General features: G+C 36.3%; 1 protein-coding gene across 4 annotated transcripts in view; it reads right to left on the bottom strand.

The window, feature by feature from the left end:
* Positions 1–13,029, bottom strand: part of HPSE2 (heparanase 2 (inactive)) — a 778,921-nt gene that overhangs the window by 32,530 nt on the left and 733,362 nt on the right. The gene's annotated exons all lie outside the window — the stretch shown is intronic.

The raw sequence follows: 13,029 nt of genomic DNA, 5'->3' as shown, positions 1-13,029 counted from the left end.
AGTAAACATGACAGACACACACACACAGGCCAGAAATCACTTCCTACCAGGAGTCATAAGTCATGACCAATGCAGCCCTAAGCCTACAAGCATGGTCAGCCCCATGAAACACGAACCTGGGTTGATAGTGAAGTGGACACTGTCTAAAGTGGCCTTTCAACTAAACTGGGATGTGTAAGTGGAGTCGATCCACAGCAGCATATGAACAAATGAATCAAGGATTTTCATATATGAAATAAAACCATTTGAGGCTTTACATTTTCAACTTTCTTTTCCTATGACTTTACTTTTATAGTGGTTTATAACTTCTGCTTAATTATGGAATGGACTATTTCCATTGTTACCAACATGATAATCCAAATTGTCATTCTCCAAATATTATCACTGAAGACTACTAGTGCAGTGGGACTGAGGTGAAGCTTCTCCACATAGGAGACCAGAGTCCTTGATTCCAGAGCCAGAAAGGCAAACAGAAAAATGTTTGCAACCACGGTGCTAATTCTTGGTTATCCTCAACAGTTTGACAATAAAAAGTGTAATTCTAAACTAAAAAGAATGTGATGCTTTAACCATTCTGTGAACCATGTGTAATTGATTTAAAAATATTCAATCTGTGGCACACATTTATATGAGCTTACAAAAGCCCACCTTAATTTCTGTTGTATTTGCTATTATCATATTTTGTGTTTGCATGTGATATAAATATAAAATTTACATTTCTGTTGTGCAAGCTCTTATCAACTATTGCGGGGTAAAGACTTCAGTGTTTATAACTCACTGTATAAAATAGGGCTACCTAATAACATTTAGGACCCCCCACCCCACTCAAATTCCTGAATTCAGTGAATATACTATTCAGTGCACACTCTTCAATGCCTTAAAGACATCAATCGTGATTTATTAGCCTTCCTTCATCTTTTCAGGCAGAAGCCTTCTGATAATCTTTTCTTTTTTCTTGTGTGGTCATTTATAATATCAGCTGCTTAAAAATATCTGATGAACTGCGTAAATCAGAACAAAGTCTCAAAGCCCCTTTGCCACTAGAATGGCTCCAAATCTGCCCTGAGTAGTGTGCTCTAAGCCATGCACAACCATTTACTTTAATTTTAAGTGGCCTTAGGATGGCTGTTAAATATGGTCTCCTAATATTAAAAAAGGCAAATAATCATTATCAATTATATAGATGGAAAAAGTGTTGTGGGTTTAATATGCTCAAATTTGACTACAATTTCTGTGTTTTTGATGATTACTTTATGAAGTGGTTTTCACATTGAAAGGGGATTTCCACCTTTTTCTTACTGATTTGCAATGTACTTTCTTTTAAATAATAAAAGTAAAAAACTGTAAGTTAGCTAGGATTAGCTTACTATTTTCTCAGTAGCTCCTCTGATATAATAATAGGGATTATTCTTATTTTACAGATATGAGAATGTTTCAAGGTATATCTCAGGTCACAAAACTAGTGAATGGTAGATCATGAAAGCAAATAGGGATCCATTTGCCTCCGATGGCTGTACAACACTTTCCTTCATGCTGTGAAGTACGAAGCCATATTATATAACGACATAAGGCAGCTGAAAAACAAGTAATTCAACCTAGAGGGTGGGTATAGAATCCGGACGGGATCCTTAGTTTTTTGTATAGAGGTTGCCAAAATTTAATTTCTGATTTTTACACTCACAAAGCATTTAGAAGACAAGAACAGCAAAAGCAAAGCACAAAACACTTCTGTTTCTCCAATTCTGACTCCCTACAGTTTGTTCCCATTTTTCTTATCCTTTATTCCAATGTCTTATCACAAACACCCCTGTTTTTATTTAGGTAATTTGAAAAAGCTAAACAGGCTTGCTCTCAAACTTGCGTTTGGGTATAGCCATTATCTTTGTGTCATAGCAATTTTCACTTAATGTGAGACATGTTTGTAAGCAAGCCACTCAACATTTGGAAAAAAGAGATATTATGTTTATGGTGGCTCATGCCTGTAATCCCTGCACTTTGGGAGGCCGAGGTGGGCGGATCACGAGGTCAGGAGATTGAGACCATCCTGGCTAACACGGTAAAACCCGGTCTCTACTAAAAATACAAAAAATTAGCAGGGCGTGGTGGTGGGCGCCTGTAGTCCCAGCTACTCGGGAGGCTGAGGCAGGAGAATGGCGTGAATCCGGGAGGCGGAGCTTGCAGTGAGCCGAGATTGTGCCACTGCACTCCAGCCTGGGCAATAGCGAGATTCCATCTCAAAAAAGAAAAAAAAAAAAGAGAAAAGAGATATTATGTTTATTACGTTTAATTCTCAATAATTATGTAGAGATAAAAAATAAACATATAATCCCCATCATAATTGAGTGGCAAACTTTAGATTTATTAACTTGAAACCTGTCTGCTTTTCAATAGGCGATAGCTAAATGCCATGCCACTCTCTAAAAAAGGAGATGAGGATACCTGGGTAAAACTCTAAAGAGGTTTGGGATAGATATATAAAAGAAGTTGATAAGGTTAATTCCTAATGACCAACATTTTTTTCCCAATTTTTTTTTTACTGTGGTGAGATCCACATAACATAAAATTTACCATCTTAACCATTTTTAAGTGTACAGTTCAGTGGTATTATGTAAATTCATAATGTTGTATAACCATCACCACTGTCCATCTCTATAACTTGTCATCTTGTAAAACTGAAACTCTGTACCCATTAAACATTAACTCTTCATTCCCCCTCCTCCAACCTCTGGCAACCATCGTTCCACTTTCTGCCTCTGTGACTATTCTAAGTACCTCATATAAATGAACTCATAGTATTTGTCTTTTTGTGACTGGCTTATTTCACTTAGCATAGTGTCCTCAAGGTTCATCCATGTTGTAGCATATGTCAGAATTTTCTTCTTCTGTAAGGCTGAATAATATTCCATTGCATTTGTATACCACATTTGAACTTAATTTGCAGCCTAACACATGGCTTATCCTGCAAAATGTCCCATATGCAATGAGAAAAAATGTATATGCTATTGTTGCTGGGTAAAGTGTTTGGTGTGTCTGTTAGATCTAGTTGGTTTATTGTGTTGTTTAGCTAGTCCTCTACTTCCTTACTTCTGTCTTGTTTTTCTCATCATTATTGAGAATGGGATATTGAAGTCTTCAACTATTATTGCAGAAGTGTCTGTTTCTCTTTCAATTCTGGCAACTTTCACTTCATATTTTTTTGTGATCTGTAATTAGGTCACATAATGTTATATATTATTGCTGCATTGAAACTTTTATTAATATATAATTTCCTTCTTTGTCTCTTATAATCTTTTAAAATTTAAAATCTATTTTGTCTGATATTAGTAAAGCTGCCCCTGCTCTCATTTGGTTACTATTTTTATGGAATATATTTTTCCATCCTTTCAATCTGTTTGTGTTTTTGGGTCTAAAGTGAATCTCTGTGCAGACAGCATATAGTTGGATCCTGTTTTTCTTTTAAAATCTTTTCTGCCAACCTCTGCCTTTTGACTGGAGAGTTTAATCAATTTACATTTAAAGTAACTACTGATAAGGAGAGACATCTGTTATTTTGCTGTTTTCTATATGCTATAGCTTTTTTGTCCCTCCTTTCCTACATCACTGTCTTCTTTTGTGTTTAGTTGATATTTTTTAGTGAAATGTTAAAATTCCTTTCTCATTACCTTTTGTGCATATTCTATAACTATTTTCTTTGTGGTTACTTTGGTATTACATTTAACATCCTAATTATAACACTGTAATTTGCATTTATACCAGCATAACTTTAACAACATACAAAAACTCTGCTCCTTTACAGCTCTGTTCTCACCCTTCTCAATTGTTTGAAATGCCTTAAGCATTTTTTGCAGAGCAAGTCTAGTCATCACAAAATCTCTCAGCTTTTCTTTATTTGAGAATGTCTTAATTTCTCCCCTACTTTTGAAGAAAGAGTTTTGATGGATATAGGATTCTTTGTTGACAGATTTTTTTTCTTTTAGCACTTTGCATATATTGGCTCACTACCTTCTGGCCTTCAAAGTTTCTGATGAGAAATCTGCTGATAATCTTACTAAGAATTACTTATATTTGGCAATTCACTTCACTCATGCTGCTTTCAAGATTTGATTTGGCCTTTAAAATCTGATTAAAAGTGTCTTGGTGTGGGTCTCTTTAAATTCATCTTATTTAGAATTCATTGAGCTTCTTGGATGTTTATATGCATGTTCTTTATCAAATTTGAGATGTTTTCAGCCATTATGTCATTGATTATTTTCTGTGCTCCTTTTTCTCTTCTCCTTCTGGGACTCCCACAGTGTGTATATTAGTCCACTTAATGGTGTCCCCCAGGTCCCTTAGGCCCTGTTCATTTTTCTTCAATCTTTTTTCTTTCTGTTCCTCAGACTAGATAATTTCCACTGTCTTACCTTTGAATTTGCTGATTCTCTCTTCTGACTGCTCCAATCTGCCTTTGAATTCCTCTACTAAATTTTTATTTCAGTCACAATATTTTTCAGCTCCAGAATTTTTTTTTGTTTCTTTACAGGTTTTCTTTTTCTTTACTGATATTCCATTTTGTTTATACATCATTTTCTTGACTTTTTCCACATCTTCATTTAACATCTTCAAGAGAGTTGGTTTAAAGTCTTTGCTTAGTAGATCTGCCATCAGGTCTTTTTCAATAATGGTTTCTATGGATTTATTTATTTTTTTCTTTGAATGAGCCATAATTTCTTGTTTATTTGTATGCTTTGTAATTTTGTTGTTGTTGGAAACTGGACATTTGAATCTAATAATGTGGTGACTCTGGAAATCACATCCTCTTCCTCCCTAGGGTTTGCTGGTTTTTAGTTGTTTTTGGTGTGTGTGTGTGTGAGTGTGTGTGTGTTTAATTATCATAGGCTGTCTCTGTGCCAAGGATCAGCCTGAGGTACAAACTTAAGGTCTTCTCAGGTCTTTTTTGAGCCTGCACCTTTTCTTGGGTATGCGTACTTTCTACTTTTCCCTGTATACACAGTTGCTTTTGAATGTTCCTGTATTTAATGTGTGAAAGGAAAAAGAAGAAAAAAGGAGGAGAGTAAAAAAACAAAACAAAACAAAAAGGCACCAATTTTTTAAATCCCCTACAGTCACTTCAGCCAGAGGGGGAGGGGCTTACATCAATGGAGAGAGGTGCAACAACAATAGTTGCCTGCCTCTTTATCTGCACCTGTTGGTCAGAAGCAGTAATCAGAGATGAGAGTAGAGATCCTTGGTATTTAGAGGATGGGGTATTTTTTGACCACTCCGACTTCCTGCAAGCTGTATGCAAACTGCTCCAGGAACACATACACAGCTATCTGCCATAGGGCTAAGAGGTGGGGAATGGGTAGTCACTACTGAGCTAAGAGCTGAAATTGACCAAAATTAACTGCAATTCACCTTCCTAGCCTTCCCTTGGAAGTTGCAAGCCTTTAATAGACCTAAGAGTTCTAAAACAGTTACATGAGACAGATTCTGCCAGTGCAATTGCTGTCTGAGTGAAGAGACAGATTCATGATGTTTCCTATTCTGCCACCTTTCCAGAATCCTCTGTAACATAGCTTTTAATTTTGGTAGTAACAATCCTTTAGTTGTATATGGTATAAATATTCTGTTCAAGTTTGTATTTGACTTTTATCACTTTTTATGGTTTTTTGACATGGAGAATAAAAAAAGATTTATAGGAAAACACATCAATATTTTTCTTTTGGTTTCTTTTTTTAATTCTTAGTAAGTCCTTCCTCATATAAGGATTAGCTACATCTTCACTTATAATTCTTCTAGTTCTTTTTTATATTATTTAAACATTTAAACTTTTAATTCATTGAAAATGATTTGATGTATACTATTAAGTTTGCTATTTTTTAAGTAGTCTAGTAATTATTTTAGTATCATATAATGAATAACCTATCCGTAAGCCCACCTTTATCACATACTAAGTAACAGTAAGTCTTCACTTAATGTCATCAAGAGGTTCTTGGAAATTGTGACTTTAAGTGAAACAATGTGTAACAAAACCACTTTTTTCCTCATTAACATTATAATGAAATGACATTGAGCAAAATGACATTATTTGAGGATTTGCTGTACATCATTTCACTTAAAGTCACAGGTTTCTAAGAATCTATCAATGACATTAAATGAGGACTTTGTGTGTATGTGTGTGCATCTTATGATGTGGGATATTCATGATATACTGATAAATAGTATATGTAATTCTGTGTCTAGATTTTCTATTCTCTTCCACTGAACTCTCAATTTTTAATCAGTTTCACAGCATTTTCATTATTATCATTTATATTTTAATATCTACAGATTCAAGTCTATTTCATTATACTTTTATTATTTTGTTCAAACTTTTCTTATTTAGGCATATTTATTTAAAGCATTTTTGAAATTGATATATAATCAATATACATATTTTCAGGGTGCATGCAATAATTTAATTTGATCATAAATTTGTAAAGATCAAGTCAATGTAACTGAGATTTCCATCACCTCATACTCATTTGTTTTTCCAAATAAATTTTGAAATCATTTTCTTTTTTAAGAATTTCAATATTGACCTCAAGCAGAATGAGATCATTTTCTTGTAGCATTGTTGCAGAGAATTTTGAAGCTAGCATGAATTTGTTCTATGTATAGGTAGCCTGTTTATTTTCTAGTATTTGTGTTTTGTTAGGATGCTTATAGAAGTCATGTTTTATCTTTAATTTTATGAACTTTGGCCAGAAATCTGTCAATATGAGTTTCCGCATTAATTTGCCAGTATTAGGGAGAGTACTTTTGATCTGAAAGACAAACACTTTTCTTTAGCCTCTGAGAACTTTCTTTAAATATAGCTTTGAGGAGATTGGATCATCATGGTGGATGGGAGACAGGACTATATTGCAGCTCCAACTCGGACAGACAAAGCAGCATGCGGAGGCTCGCATCATGAATTTTAGCTCCAGATCAACTGCAAAAACAAACCAGCAATCCTGAGAGGACCCACAGACCCTCTGAAGGAAGCAGACTGCTTCTGCAGGACCTGGGAGACACCCTAAATACTGTGCTGGTATCCACTGTTGAGGGACCCATAGATGGTTCCCATCACAGGACTCTGTGCAGACAACCCCCAGTACCAGCTTGGAACTGGGTAGACTTGCTGGGTGGCTAGACCCAGAAGACAGACAACAATCACTGCAGTTCAGCTCACAGGAAGCCACATCCATAGGAAAAGGAGGAGTGTACTACATCAAGGGAACACCCCATGGGACAAAAGATTCTGAACAGCAGCCTTTAGCTGTAGACCTTCCTTCCCTCTGACAGAGCCTACCCAAATGAGAAGGAACCAGAAAACCAACTCTGGTAATATGACAAAACAAGGCCCTTTAACACCTCCAAAAAATCACACTAGTTCACCAGCAATGGATCCAAACCAAGAAGAAATCCCTGATTTACCTGAAAAAGAATTCAGGAGGTTAGTTATTTACACTGATCAGGGAGGCACCAGAGAAAGGTGAAGCCCAATGCAAGGAAATCCAAAAAACGATACAAGAAGTGAAGGGAGAAATATTCAAGGAAATAGATAGCATAAAGAAAAAACAATCAAAACTACAGGAAACATTGGACACACTTATAGAAGTGCAAAATGTTCTGGAAAGTCTCAGCAATAGAACTGAACAAGTAGAAGAATGAAATTCAGAGCTCAAGGATAAGGTCTTCAAATTAACCCAATCCAACAAAGACAAAGAAAAATAATAAGAAAACATGAACAAAGCCTCCAAGAAGTCTTGGATTATGTTAAGTGATGAAACCAAAGAATAATTGGTGTTCCTGAGGAAGAAGAGAAATCTGAAAGTTTGCAAAACATATTTGGGGGAATAATCGAGGAAAACTTCCCTGGCCTTGCTAGAGACCTAGACATCCAAATACAAGAAGCACAAAAATCGCCTGGGAAATTCATCGCAAAAAGATCATCACCTAGGCACATTGTCATCAGGTTATCTAAAGTTAAGATGAAGGAAAGAATCTTAAGAGCCGTGAGACAGAAACACCAGGTAACCTATAAAAAAAAACCTATCAGATTAACAGCAGGTTTCTCAGCGGAAACCCTACAAGCTAGAAGGGATTGGGGCCCTATCTTCAGCCTCCTGAAACAAAACAATTATCAGCCAATAATTTTGAATCCAGAAAAACTAAGCATCATATATGATGGAAAGATACAGTCTTTTTCAGACAAACAAATGTTGAGAGAATTCACCACTACCAAGCCACCACTACAAGAACTGCTGAAAGGAGCTCTGAACTTTGAAACAAATCCTGGAAACACAACAAAACAGAACCTCTTTAAAGCATAAATTACACAGGACATATAAAACAAAAATACAAGTTAAAAAGCAAAAGCAAAAACTAAAAAAACCAAGGTACACAGGCAACAAGCAGCACGATGAATGCAAAGGTACTTCACATCTCAATACTAACATTGAATGTAAATGGCCTCAATGCTCCACTTAAAAGATACAGAACTGTAGAATGGATAAGAACTCACCAACCAACTATCTGCTGCCTTCAAGAGACTCACCTAACACATAAGGACTCACATAAACTTAAAGTAAAGAGGTGGAAAAAGGCATTTCATGCAAATGGACACCAAAAGCAAGCAGGGGTAGCTATTCTTTTTTTCTTCTTATTATTATACTTTAAGTATTAGGGTACATGTGCACAATGTGCAGGTTTGTTACATACGTATACATGTGCCATGTTGGTGTGCTGCACCCATTAACTCGTCATTCAAATAATGGTATTTCTAGTTCTAGATCCCTGAGGAATCGCCACACTGACTTCCACAATGGTTGAACTAGTTTACAGTCCCACCAACAGTGTAAAAGTGTTCCTATTTCTCCACATCCTCTCCAGCACCTGTTGTTTCCTGACTTTTTAATGATCACCATTCTAACTGGTGTGAGATGGTATGTCATTGTGGTTTTGATTTGCATTTCTCTGATGGCCAGTGATGATGAGCATTTTTTCATGTGTTTTTTGGCTGCATAAATGTCTTCTTTTGAGAAGTGTCTGTTCATGTCCTTCGCCCACTTTTTGATGGGGTTGTTTTTTTCTTGTAAATTTGTTTGAGTTCATTGTAGATTCTGGATATTAGCCCTTTGTCATATGAGTAGGTTGCAAAAATTTTCTCCCATTTTGTAGGTTGCCTGTTCTCTCTGATGGTAGTTTCTTTTGCTGTGCAGAAGCTCTTTAGTTTAATTAGATCCCATTTGTCATTGTTTAATTAGATCCCATTTGTTGCCATTGCTTTTGGTGTTTTAGACATGAAGTCCTTGCCCATGCCTATGTCTTGAATGGTAATGCCTAGGTTTTCTTCTAGGGTTTTTATGGTTTTAGGTCTAACATGTAAGTCTTTAATCCATCTTGAATTAATTTTTGTATAAGGTGTAAGGAAGGGATCCAGTTGCAGCTTTCTACATATGGCTAGCCAGTTTTCCCAGCACCATTTATTAAATAAGGAATCCTTTCCCCATTTCTTGTTTTTGTCAGGTTTGTCAAAGATCAGATAGTTGTAGATAGGTGGCGTTATTTCTCAGGGCTCTGTTCTGTTCCATTGATCTATATCTCTGTTTTGGTACCAGTACCATGCTGTTTTGGTTACTGTAGCCTTGTAGTATAGTTTGAAGTCAGGTAGCGTGATGCCTCCAGCTTTGTTCTTTTGGCTTAGGATTGACTTGGCGATGCGGGCTCTTTTTTGGTTCCATATGAACTTTAAGGTAGTTTTTTCCAATTCTGTGAAGAAAGTCACTGGTAGCTTGACGGGGATGGCATTGAATTTATAAATTACCTTGGGCGGTATGGCCATTTCCACGATATTGATTCTTCCAACTGAAATTGTGGCAATAATCAATAGCTTACCAACCAAAAAGAGTCCAGGACCTGATGGATTCACAGCTGAATTCTACCAGAGGTACAAGGAGGAGATGGTACCATTCCTTCTGAAACTATTCCAATCAATAGAAAAAGAGGGAATCCTCCCTAACTCATTTGATGAGGCCAGCATCGTCCGGATACCAAAACCAGGCAGAGACACAACCAAAAAAGAGAATTTTAGACCAATATCCTTGATGAACATTGATGCAAAAATCCTCAATAAAATACTGGCAAACTGAATCCAGCAGCACATCAAAAAGCCTATCCACCATGATCAAGTGGGCTTCATCCCTGGGATGCAAGGCTGGTTCAACATATGCAAATCAATAAATGTAATCCAGCATACAAACAGAACCAAAGACAAAAACCACATGATTATCTCAATAGATGCAGAAAAGGCCTTTGACAAAATTCAACAACCCTTCATGCTAAAAACTCTCAATAAATTAGGTACTGATGGGACATATCTCAAAATAATAAGAGCTATCTATGACAAACCCACAGCCAATATCATACTGAATGGGCAAAAACTGGAAGCATTCCCTTTGAAAACTGGCACAAGACAGGGATGCCCTCTCTTACCACTCCTATTCAACATAGTGTTGGAAGTTCTGGCCAGGGCAATTAGGCAGGAGAAGGAAATAAAGGGTATTCAATTAGGAAAAGAGGAAGTCAAATTGTCCCTGTTTGCAGATGACATGATTGTATATCTAGAAAACCCCATTGTCTCAGCCCAAAATCTCCTTAAGCTGATAAGCAACTTTAGCAAAATCTCGGGATACAAAATCAATGTACAAAAACCACAAGCATTCTTATACACCAATAACAGACAAACAGAGAGCCAAATCACGAGTGAACTACCATTCACAATTGCTTCAAAGAGAATAAAATACCTAGGAATCCAACTTACGAGGGACGTGAAGGACCTCTTCAAGGAGAACTACAAACAACTGCTCAATGAAATAAAAGAGGATACAAACAAATAGACGAACATTCCATGCCATGGGTTGGAAGGGGTAGCTATTCTTTTTTCAGACAAAACAAACTTTAAAGCAACAGCAGTTAAAAGAGACAAAGAGGGACATTATATAATGGTAAAAGGCCTTGTCTAACAGGAAAATATCACAATCCTAAACATATATGCACCTAACACTGGAACTCCCAAATTTATAAAACAATTACTAATAGACCTAAGAAATAAGATAGACAGCAACACAGTGAATAGTGGGGGACTTCCATACTCCACTGACAGCACTAGGCAGGTCATCAAAAGACAGAAAGTCAACAAAGAAACAATGGATTTAGAATATACCTTGGAACAAATGGACTTAACAGATATATACAGAACATTTCACCCAACGACTGCAGAATACACATTCTACTCAACAGTGCATGGAACTTTCTCCAAGATAGAACATGTGACAGGCCATAAAATGAACCTCAATAAATTTAAGAAAACTGACATTATATCAAGCACTCTCTCAGACCACAGTGGAAATAAACTGGAAATCAACTCCAAAAGGAACCTTCAAAACCATGCAAATACATGAAAATTAAATAACCTGCTCCTGAATGAGCATTGGGTCAAAAATGAAATCAAGATAGAAATTAAAAAATTATTCAAACGAAACGACAATAATGAAACAACCTGTCAAAACCTCTGGGATACAGCAAAGGTGGTGCTAAGAGGAAAGTTTATAGCCCCTAAATGCCTACACTGAAAAGACTGAAAGAGCACAAACTGACATTCTAACGTCACACCTCAAGGGACTGGAGAAGCAAGAACAAACCAAACCCAAACCCAAAAGAAGAAAGGAAATAACCAAGATCGGAGCAGAGCTAAATGAAATTGAAACAAACAAAAAATACAAAAGATAAATGAAACAAAAAGCTGGTTCTTTAAAAAGATAAATAAAATTGACAGACCATTAGCAAGATGAACCAAGAAAAGAAGAAAAGAAGATTAACTAAGAAAAGAAGAGAGAAAGTCTAAATAACCTCGTTAAGAAATGAAACAGGAGATATTACAACTGACACCACTGAAATACAAAAGATCACTCAAGGCTACTGTGAACACCTTTATGCACATAAACTAGAAAACCTAGAAGAGGTGGATAAATTCCTGGAAAAATACCCTCCTAGCTTGAATCAGGAAGAATTTGATACCCTGAAGAGACCAATAACAAGCATCGAGATTGAAATGGTAATTTAAAAATTGCCAACAAAAAAGTCCAAGACTAGACAGATTCACAGCAGAATTCTACCAGACACTCAAAGGATTGGTACCAATTCTTTTGACATTATTCCAAAAGATAGAGAAAGAAGGAACCCTCCCTAATTCATTGTATGAAGCCAGCATCACCCTAAAACCAAAGCCAGGAAAGAACATAACCAAAAAAGAAAACTACAGACCAATATCCTTGATGAACATAGATGCTAAAATCCTTAACAAAATACTAGCTAATCGGATCGATCCAACAACATATCAAAAAGATATTCTACCATGATCAAGTGGATTTCACACTAGGGATGTAGGAATGGTTTATCATATGCAAGTCAATAAATGTGATATACCACATAAACAAAATTAAAAACAAAAATCACATGATCATCTCAATAGATGCAGAAAAAGTACTTGACAAAATCCAGCATCTCTTTATGATTAAATCTCTCCAGCAAAATCGGTATATGAGGGACATACCTCAATGTAATAAAAGCCATGTGTGACAAACCACAGCCAACATAATACTGAATGGGGAAAGATTGAAAGCATTCCCTCTGAGAACTGGAACAAGACAAGGATGCCCACTCTCCTCACTCCTCTTCAACATAGTATTGGAAGTCCTAGCCAGAGCAATCAGACAAGAGAAAGAAAGGGCATCCAAATCGGTAAAGAGGAAGTCAAACTGTCACTGTGTGCTGATGATATGATCGTTTACTTTGAAACCCCTAAAGACTCCTCCAAGAAAGCTCCTAGAATAAAATAATTCAGCAAAGTTTCTGAATACAAGATTAATGTACACAAATCGGTAGCTCTTCTATACACCAACAGCAACCAAGTGGAGAATCAAATCAAGAACTCAACCCCTTTTACAATATCTGCAAAAAAAA

This window comes from Nomascus leucogenys, chromosome 3, assembly GCF_006542625.1.
Source record: "Nomascus leucogenys isolate Asia chromosome 3, Asia_NLE_v1, whole genome shotgun sequence".
Taxonomy (NCBI): domain Eukaryota; kingdom Metazoa; phylum Chordata; class Mammalia; order Primates; family Hylobatidae; genus Nomascus; species Nomascus leucogenys.
This window is presented reverse-complemented; position numbering and strand designations above follow the sequence as displayed.